Source organism: Myotis yumanensis, unplaced genomic scaffold, assembly GCF_028538775.1.
Source record: "Myotis yumanensis isolate MYYU_CA2020_CCGP unplaced genomic scaffold, mMyoYum1.0.hap1 SCAF_1, whole genome shotgun sequence".
Classification (NCBI taxonomy): domain Eukaryota; kingdom Metazoa; phylum Chordata; class Mammalia; order Chiroptera; family Vespertilionidae; genus Myotis; species Myotis yumanensis.
In genome coordinates, this window is record NW_027223752.1 from 49,641,122 (window position 1) to 49,649,728 (window position 8,607).

Sequence of the window (8,607 nt, forward strand, 5' to 3'; positions counted from 1 at the left end):
AATGCTTCTCTCGCTCACATCTTACTAACAAAGCTTCACATTAGTACTTAGGATGATTTGCAGGAGATGCAGCTCAGCAGCCAGCAGAGGGTTTGAAAGGCAGTGTGGGATGGAAAACTGTAGCAGATGTGGGGTGGAGATGGGGAGATGGAGGCTCAGAGAGGGCCAGTGACCTGCCCGAGGTCACACACCATTAGGAAGAGCACTGAACTCTGGGACTCAGATCCTCTGAGCCCCACTTTTTCCACCAGTAGAATGAGGCCCATAAGAATTGGAGCAGGGGTAGTCGGGTGAAGGGCCTCGCACAAGGCCTGGCACAGTGTGAGGGCTCAGCACTGTTAGATACAGGAATCATCAGATTGCCCTTCTGCAGCAAGGCCAGGTCCAGCTTTTTGTTTTTTTAATGTATTTTTTATTTATTTCAGAGAGGAAGGTAGAGGGAGAGAGAGAGAAACATCAATGATGAGAGAGCATCACTGATTGGCTGCCTCCTGCATGCTCCCTACTGGGGATCGAGCCCACAACCCGGGCATGTGCCTTTGACTGGAATCAAACCTGGGACCCTTCAGTCCGCAGGCCGGTGCTCTATCCACTGAGCCAAACCAGCCAGGGCGAGGTCCAGCTTTTCACACACCTGACCCTGAGTAGCAGAACTGGACTGTGCTCCAGTACAAGCAAGAACAACTGCCCTCGCAAATGCTTGTGCCCGCAGAGCTTCTCCAGTGCACAAAGATGCTTCCTTCTGCTCCCGGAGGCCCCACGCCTGCCTTGGGGATACAGACTGGGCACTGAGATGATGTTTTATTAATTAATGGACGCAACACCACCTGTCCAAGACAGTCAGCCATGAGACCCCACTTAACGGATGAGAAACCGGAGAAACAGGAGAAACCATGAGTCGTGATGATTGCCATGGGGTCAGAAACATAATGGCAAAGGGGACTTTGTTTTTTCTTTCAGAGAGGAAGGAAGGGCGGGGGGGGAGGGGGAGAGAAACATCAATGATGAGAGAGAATCACTGATCCACTGCCTCCTGCACACCCCACACAGGGGATGGAGCCCACAACCCGGGCATGTGCCCTAACCGGGAATCGAATGGTGACCTCCTGATTCGTAGGTCGACACTCCACCACTGAGCCACACCAGCGGGACACAGAGGGGAGATTCTTACCCAGGGCTATGGACCACAAGGGCAGTGCCCTTTCTAGCACACTGGCCACCTCTGGCACCCCCGCCAGTCTGTCAGAGCCCAGGGAGACGTGAGGTTTGGGTAGGAAGCACATTTACTGCTGGTGGCATAAGCAGCTGCTGCTGTGACAGCATTTAAGAGGCCCCAGAATGCGCCCTTTGCTCCCTTCCTGAGTATAGCCAAGCCTTAGAGAGAACTGTCCTCTAGGTTAAGTCCTGCTTTCCCCCACGTAGGCCTTTATTTACTTTAATAAGTTCCTTCTCTGTCCTGTTAGTGAGAATGGCTTCTGGTTAGTCTAGATCAGCGGTCGCCAACCTTTAGGACCTCACGGACCACCAGTGGTCCGCGGGCCACCAGTTGGCGACCGCTGGTCTAGACAGCAGGAGAGCCCTCGGTGCCCAGAGGGGCCTTTGTGTTGGGGGTGGAGAGTCTGATGTGTGACTCCCACCTGCCATCTCATTTTGAGTGTTGATGCCTGGGACTCACTAACTCCAGAGACAGTTCACACCACTGTAAGACAACACTCTGGTTTGAAAGTCACCGTTTCCTTGTGGAGCCCAAACCAACATCTTCCATCAAGCGTCACCACTTCATTGTAAATGGCCAGCATCCTGTCTGACCTGCCCAGTGCCAGATGGTTCCAGAGCCACCTGGAGATGGCATGTGTGACAACCAGGCCAAGCACCACCTCAAAACCACATCGCTGGGGCAGGAGGGCTGTCTGTGTGGGCCCAGCTTTTAGGAGGGTGGAGACGCAGAGGTGAGGTCACCAGGCAGGAAAATGGTGTTGCAGGCCTGGGGCAGCTGCAGCACGCTGCTGGGCAGGGCCCAGAGGCCTCCGGTGAGAAATGGAGCCGCCTGGCACTGGGCAGGTCAGACAGGGTGCTGGCCATTTACAATGAAGTGATGATGCTTGACAGAAAATGTTGGTTTGGGCTCCCCAAAGAAAAGGTGAATTTCAAACCAGAGCATTGCCTAACAACGGAAACAGGAAAGTCGTAGCCAGGCTCCGTTCTAGGAAAATCCAACCCCTCTGGCCAAGTACCAGAGAAGAACCATGAAAAGGGAAGGTGAGGCGTGAGCTAGAGCTTCTGGGAGAAGCTTCGAAGGAGGCCTCAGGAATGGGCAGTGATGCCAAGACCAAAGCTTCACTGTCAACTTAATTCAACCAGTCCTTCGGGAACCTGCTGTGCGCCCAGCACCAGGCGGCTCTGAGAAGCAGAAGCAGACAGCGTGCTCCATGCAGGGCCTGTTACCCAGAGCACGCCCTGGGCCACGAGTCTGCAGGCGCCGGGTCTACCCTGGGTCCCAGTGAGAGAGTCCTCCCTGTCCCCGTCTCCAGCCACATTTGGTTTCTCCTACTGGAGTCGGTGCTGGCTGGGCGGGTGGGCCCAGCAGGAAGTGGAAATGTACCCAGAGGAGGTTGCTCCTTGGCTATCCTAGCTCGGCCTCTACAGACAAATGCTAAGCCTTTCGCCAGGCCCCATGTCGGACCAGCCTGGGAGGCATCTGCTGCCACAGAAAAGAGGCAGCCACTTGCTTGCTTTCAAAATGGCTTCTCCGACAAGGCCAGAGCTGGATCCTAGGGTGCCTTTGTTCAAATTAGAAGGCACCCTCTTGGGGCAGACACAGCCCCATGGGACCTCAGACTGTCACCTGGGTCACAGGTGGAATTCAGCCTTCACGGCCCCTGGGCTGGGCTCCCTTGAGCAGTGAGCAACTTGTACAGCTGTAGTCAGTGTCTGTGCCCCAGGCCCCAGCTGCACGGCCAAAGCCCCCAGACCCTTATAGATCATTATTAGTGAGAGGATGCAGACCCAGGCTCCCCCTAAATGTACGGATCACCCCACATCTAAGCCAAGTCTCCCACCCAAAGATGAAGGAAGCTGAACTCAACACTCCCACCTACACACAACCAACCTGCGCTGAGGCCCAGTATCCCACACCTGACCTCTCCATCATGCCAGCGTCCCTTCACGGAGGACGGTAGGCATGGCAGCGGGAGGGGAAAGAGTCCTGAGACCCCTTTCTGCAGGCAGTGCCAAGCCTGCCCTCTGCTTGCTGCTCTTTAAGGCAGCTTTCTAAAGAAGAGGAACCTTCCGTGGGAGCAGATGGCGGATAAGTAGGAATGGTAAATAGTTTTAATTACTGCATAATGTAAGTGAGACAATAAAGGGGAGACAGTGGAAGCAAGCTGCTGCCGCCGAGGCCCTGAAACTGTTGTGGGGCCCAATTTGTCTGGCATGTGCTGTTCTCAGTCTTGGGAGGGCTTTAAAGAGAACGCCGAAAATATTAATTGCCTGCCTCCCTGGCCCATCCATCTTCACAACCGAGTAACACGCTTTTTTAATTTCAGGGGAATCGTTTTCAAATGGGAATCATGCAAATGAGTATTTTAGCTATTCATTTGTTTTACTGCGAGCGCTTTGTGAGCAAATGGCCTACAGCTTGCAATGAATTAAAAGACATGGGCACTGGAGACCGATTTTTAATACAAAGTCTTGACTCGGAGACGACCCCGACCAGCAGCACAGAAAATGTTGGCATAGCAACTTTGGGCATTTTCATGCAAATTGGCTTCTATATAGATGATACGAATGCAATGTTTTCCTTCAACTAATCATCATAAAATTAGTTTCACTATATTTAAATGCCTCCACTTAATGCATTATATCCATATGCATGAAATTGCCTCCGCTAATGCAGTACATAAAATGCCAAAGATACAATGAATAGCCAAATTGCAAGCAGTTATGTTATCTCCCATAAAAACGACGCCCCTCCCCCCTTCTTTTTTTGTGAGTGTGGGTGTTATTGAATGTGTGGGCGCCAAAGGCATCTATCACAAATTGCTATTAACACACAGACTCGCACGCGCGCACACACACACACACACACACCCCCCAAAGTCCTCTTCAGTTAAGTAACGTTAAGGTTGTAACACAAGCTAACAAAAGCCAGGCAAGTCAGGGGCTGGGCTGGTGGAGCTCACCTGGGCTGGCCAACCTCCCCTCACACAGAGTGCGTGGCCAGAGGAGACAGCGAAGCAAGGAGCACCTCACCTGCCTTGGCTTGAAATAAGGTCCAATAGGGCGTAGTTTCATGTCTCCTCCCCAGTCACCCATTGAATTAGGGGGCCTGGAACAGGTGTGTCTGAGCTGATCGAGGTCCAAGAATCCAAACGGAAACAATCCAAGGTGGAGCCACTGCTGGCGAGAGCAGCCCCCGAAGACTGGCCCTGGCAACCCGTGAAGACGAAAACTTTAGAGGAAAACGATCCAAATCGATGACTGAGAAAGGACCGGACAGGAAGAAAGAAAGGGACTGTCCATGGAACCCCTCCACTCTGGGTGCTGTGCTGGGCTCTGCACATCTTCCATGATAGGTCATCATCAAACAGTGAAAAAGATGACATGAGCATCGCTGGCCGATGTGGACTATGAAATGAGTCTCAAAGAAACTGAAGAACATGTTCAAGGTCATTCACACCCAGGTCTCTGTGATTCCAAAGCTGCACTTTCCTCTGTGCCAGGTTGACCCCTGCAGGTGACATCACGCAATGGCAGGAATGGGTTCCATTACCCTTTTTGCTGTTACAGGAGCCGCCCTCTCTCCAGCAAGGCCGGGCTGTGAGGATAGAGGAGATAATGGTTTTGTGGGTCTCTCCTTCAACATGTAAGCTTGATTCTCCTCGTGTATCTGACGAGTCCTCCATATGGACCGTCAATTCCCCCTGGGTGAAGAGGATTAGCTCACATGGAGCAGAGCTCCCCAACTCCCTACCTGGACCTTACTATGTCCTCCAATCCTGCCAAGGAAGTCGGAGTTCTTTTCTGCTCCAGCCTTGGTGAATTTGAAATTTGGCTTAAATATACAGGTGCTATTTATGTGCAGGGTGAGGGTCAGGAGGAAGAGAAGCAAGAGGTAAACTTGGAATAATGCAAGCCCTTTCTTTCCACCCGGAGATGGAGTTCCACCTCAGGAACGCTCCTATTCTTATTCCTTGGAGGACTTTGTGTTTGGCTTGAGTAGGGGTACATTTCCCCACAAGAATGCATGAGGAAGCTGTGGAAACAGTATGGTGGTTCCTCAAACAATGTAAAACAGATACCATCTGACCCAGCAATTTCACTTCTGGGTGTATACCTAAGAGGAGTGAAAGTAGGAACATGAACAGATATTTGTACACTCATGTTCACAGAAGCATTACTCACAATAGCCAAGAGGGGGAAGCAACCCAAGTGCCCATCCCATCTAATAAAGAGGGAATATGCTAATTGACCCTCACGCATCACAAAGATGGCAGTGCCCACAGCCAATAAGGAATGAATATGCTAATTGACTGTCCCACCCTCAAAGATGGCAGCACTTACAGCCAATAAGGAGGGAATATGCTAATTGACTGCCATGCCTTCAAAGATGGCAGCGCCCACAGCCACAAGATAGTCGGCAGGGGAGGGCAGTTGGGAGTGACCAGGCCAGCAGGAGAGGGCAGTTGGGGGTGACCAGGCCTGCAGGGGAGGGCAGTTGGGGGTGACCAGACCCGCAGGGGAGGGAAGCTAGGGGTATCCAGGCCTGCAGGGGAGGGCAGTTAGGGTGACCAGGACAGCAGGGGAGGGCAATTGGGGGCAACTGGGCTGGCAGGGGAGGGCAATTGGGGGCAACCAGGCCAGCAGGGGAGGGAAGTTGGTGGCAATCGGGCTGGCAGGGGAGCAGTTAGGCGTCGATCAGCCTGGCAGGAGAGTGGTTAGGGGGTGATCAGGCTGGCAGGCAGAACCGGGTAGGGGCAATCAGGCAGGCAGGCAGGCAAGCAGTTGGGAGCCAGCAGTCCCAGATTGTGAGAGGGATGTCCGGCCTGGTTGCCCCTAACTGCCTTCCCCTGCCTTCCCATAGGGATCAGGCCTAAACCAGCAGTCGGACATCCCCCAAGGGATCTCAGATTGGAGAGGGTGCAGGCTGGGCTGAGGGACACACATACACCCAGTGCATGAATTTCATGCACCGGGCCTCTAGTCAAGGGATAAATGGATAAACAAAATGTGGTGTGTACATATAATAAAATATAATTCAGCCTTCAAAGGGAAGGAAATCATGGCACATGTTGCAGTTTGGTTGACCCTTGAAGACAGTATGCTAAATGAAATAAGCCAATCATATAAAAGATAAATACAGTCTCATCCCATTTATAGGAAGCAAATTCATAGAGATAGAAAATAGAGTGGTGGCTGTCAGGGTCTAGGAGGAGGAGAGGATGAGGAGTTAGTGTTTAATAGGTACCATATTTCAGTTTGAGAAGATGAAAAGGATCTAGAGATGAACTGTGGTGATGGTTGCAGAACAATGTGAATGTACTTAATACTACTGAGTTTATACTTATAAACTAGAGGCCCGGTGCATGAATATGTGCACCGATGGGGTCCAGCCAGCCCTCCCCGATCGGGGTGGAGAGAGGAGGAGATTGTGGGCGGGGCCGGCCAGGGGAGGCGCTGTGGGTGGTTGGCCAGCTGGCCCACCCCCTGGTCAAACTCCCAGCTGAACTCCTGGTCGAGGGGACAATTTGCATATTAGCCTTTTATTATATAGGAGTATATAGGATGGTTAAGGTGGGAAATTTTGTTATGTCTATTTTACCACAGTTACAAATTAAAGAAAAAGAAAAGAATGAGCCTGGCTAGTGTGGCTCAGTGTTTGAGCGTAGACCCATGAACCAGGAGTCACAGTTCGATTCCCAGTCAGGGCACATGCCCAGGTTTGGGGCTTGAGCCCTAGTAAGGGGTGTGCAGAAGGCAGCCAATCAATGATTCTCTCTCATCATTGATATTTCTCTCTCTCTCTCTCTCCCTTCCACTCTGAAATCAATAAAAAAAAATTTTTTTTAAAAAGAAAAGAATGCATTAGGTAGGAAGATATCTTCCCCAAGACCCCAAGCATGTCACAGAATTCAGGGGCCAAACCCTGGATAGCTTGATACAAAGGTGAGAAAGCACCTGCTGATCGCTCAAGACTGAGAGCACCTCCATCTTCAATGCAGGCCTACTGAAGTAAATTAAATGGCAAAGTGCGGGAGACCCCTTAGAGCGGCAGGGTCAGCTAAGACAGAGGTCCCAAACGCCTCCAGTCTCATTAAGCTGATTCATTTTCATTTCCTTCTAAACTTCTCCCCCTTGTCTTCTATCTTGTCTGGACCAGCCCTCTACCATCCCCAACACACAAATAGTGCTATTAAATTTCTTTGCATTGGTCGTTTTTTCTTTGTTTCTTTGGTCCTCTCACCACCAGGAACTGTTAATGACTTCTGTGCCTTACAAACACTAACGTAAGTTGGCACACTCTCGTGCAAGTTGAGTGATTTATCCTGTGCATTGTTACCCTCACCAATCCTTATCCTTAACATTGTCCTGTGATTACAATAAGCAGCCACCAGGTGGCATGTTTTGGAAATCCCAACCTCTGTCAGTTGTTGCCAATGCTGCCTCTGGTGGCTATGGTGAGATTTGTAGGCACCATGCCTAGGCGGCAATGGACCAGGACTTGAGGAGGCACATCTGTACTAAAAAAACAGCCCTTTCAGTGCTTTGGCCTCACAGCTCCAGCTGCTGTCATGTTTCCTCTGGTTTCTTTAGCTCCAGAAGAACCAGGGTGGCGCTATGTCTTCTTGTGTATAACCTGCCTCAAGTACAGCCTTAGCAGTAGTGGACGGGCCATTCTCTCCCATGGCCTAGATCCCAAGGTGAGGTCAAATGTTCCAGCTCATTCCGTGTCTACTATCTTTTCTAGGTTCGGTTTTTAAATTGTACTCTCATAAAAAGCCTCCTGTGGCCTGGGTCCTAGCACCCTACCTGAGGCAACTAGCTTTGCTACTTTCTTCCATGTCTACTGGTGGGGGAGGGAGGGGGTGCACACGGGGGAGGAGGGGGGAGCTGAACTGGGTCTCCTACTGCAATGCAATTGTGTCATCCTCGACCTGCAAAGTTGTTGCCTCCCTTTGCAGAACTTCCTTTTGCAACTGATAGTATTCTCCTAGTTTATAAGCAGGAAGGAAAAAAGAAATGGTGACTACTAGGAATTAGTGGGGATTCACTAAGAAAAGTCACGCCAAATTCTCCCGGTTTTCCTTCTGATGGGATATAATGTATTATGTGGACATAATGTACTTTGATTTTGCAAAGCGTTTTGTAAGTCTCTCTTGTTAGCCATGTGGGAGAGATGGGGCAAGAAGCGAGTTTACATAGACAGATTCACGTCTGCCCCACACAAGGAATATAGAACAGCTGACTGGAAGGTCACTGGTGAGATGCCGTAGGGCCCAGCCTCATCTCTCTTCTATTCTGCATTTTACTGCCCTGAACAAAGATTCTCAAAGCAGACTTCCTGCATTTCCAGGCTTCGCAGAAGCACTTGAGTGACAAAATATCCTG